Source organism: Mustelus asterias, unplaced genomic scaffold, assembly GCF_964213995.1.
Source record: "Mustelus asterias unplaced genomic scaffold, sMusAst1.hap1.1 HAP1_SCAFFOLD_1090, whole genome shotgun sequence".
Taxonomy (NCBI): domain Eukaryota; kingdom Metazoa; phylum Chordata; class Chondrichthyes; order Carcharhiniformes; family Triakidae; genus Mustelus; species Mustelus asterias.
The window spans coordinates 105,001-106,714 of NW_027591035.1; the positions used below are offsets into that span (position 1 = coordinate 105,001).

At 65.9% G+C, this 1,714-nt stretch overlaps 1 non-coding gene across 1 annotated transcript; it reads right to left on the reverse strand.

The window, feature by feature from the left end:
• Nucleotides 1–1,045: 1,045 nt before the first annotated feature.
• On the reverse strand, nucleotides 1,046–1,199 carry LOC144487865 (5.8S ribosomal RNA). The gene has a single exon (XR_013496475.1). It is a non-coding gene; the product is annotated as a 5.8S ribosomal RNA (ribosomal RNA).
• Between the last annotated feature and the right edge of the window lie 515 nt (nucleotides 1,200–1,714).

Sequence of the window (1,714 nt, forward strand, 5' to 3'; positions counted from 1 at the left end):
CAGAGAATCGTTTGCGGCGAGGCGTGCGCCCACCTCCACGGTAACGGAAAGCAGTGCTGCTGGCGGGGTCGCGGTGCGACGGCGGTATCGAGCGAGAGAAAAGCAGGGCCGTGGGACACACAGCCTGCCGGAGCGAAAGGCCAGACGCCAAGGACGAAGCCGGGCGGCGGAGCGCACGGGCTGCAAGCGGCGGGTGGCCACGCCGCGGCCAGGACAGCACCTTTCACGTAGAAGACTTCGGCGGCAGCAGGACACGGGGAGACACCGGAGCGAGGACCACACGGCCAAGTCGGCTCTGCGACGATTCGAACCCAAGGCACACGTTGAACGCGGGCGCAGGCACATTGCCCCAGAACCGCAACGGCAGAGGGTGGGCTGCGGAGTGTGGAAGGAGCCGCAGCTCCAGCGCAACACAAGCAACGACACCCAACCGCCACGGATTCCCACGACAAAAATGCAAGCACTCGCACGCGCAACAGAGGGAAGAAAAGCACGGCACGACCGAGCACCGATCCAGGCATCAAGCGTCACACGCGTCAAGCTGCCGTCCTCCACGCGACGGCACTGAACGGCCACGGCAACCCACCGGCAGGCAACCGAGCACGGACCACGCGAGGCAACGTGTCCGGAGACGTCCAGCGGACAGTCACTCCACTCTCTCACTCTCTGTGCCGGAGCACCCAACCGAGCCAACTCTTGCGGATCCTTCCCGTGGACGAGCCACACACACACATCAACAGAGAGTCAACCCCCCTGGCCCGAGCCTAATGGAAGGCACACACGGTCCCGGCAGCGAGGCAGTCACGTTCTCTCTCTCTGGCAACCCGATGACAGCCGTGCCGGCGACCCCGAGGTGGCTGGGCCAGTGCGGGAGCGGGCAGTGCCGACGAGCCCGGAGGCGGACGCCGGCACCCAAGAGGTCAAGCTCTCCGACGCGGATTACTCTGGGTCTGCACTTAGGGGGACAGAGAGGACGGCACCTCTGCGACACCCCAGCCGCGCTCTTCGGCGCACGGATGCGCGCGAAGTGCGATTGATTGTCAAGCGACCCTCAGACAGACGTAGCCCCGGGAGGAACCCGGGGCCGCAAAGTGCGTTCAAAGTGTCGATGATCAATGTGTCCTGCAATTCACATTAATTCTCGCAGCTAGCTGCGTTCTTCATCGACGCACGAGCCGAGTGATCCACCGCTAAAAGTTGTATCGGGTTTCGGATCGGTTGCCCGATCCTGGGACGCGCAAAACGCTCCCCCGCCGACGTGACGGTGGAGCCCCAGCCTGGCGCGTACCACGGCGTGAGCCCGGAGGCGCACGCACTCGAGCGACAATCAAGCGAAAAAAAGGAGGAATCAGGGCGCTCGCAGGCGTTGAGTGCCGGCGTGGGTGAGGGGCCGGGGCCCGCCACGCGCCGTCACGCCCCGCAACAGCCAGAGGCAGAGTTCTCTGGTGTCACCGTCTGGCGGTAGGCTCGAGAGTCGAGGCGAGGCCGCAGCGGACTGAGTCGGGTGCAAGCCGCGGAGGACAGGCCGACGCTACGGGCGCAAGCCGACCCCGCACGCCCCAACCTCGGCGGGCTGGGGAAGGGGGCGCGGCGGAACGCTCGCAAGCGCGGCTGCCCCCGCGGACAGGCACATTCTCTCGAACGCGGTGGACGCTCGCTCAAGTCAGCACGAGACCAGACCGGACCGACAGGCGGACAACGAATCTTTAAACCT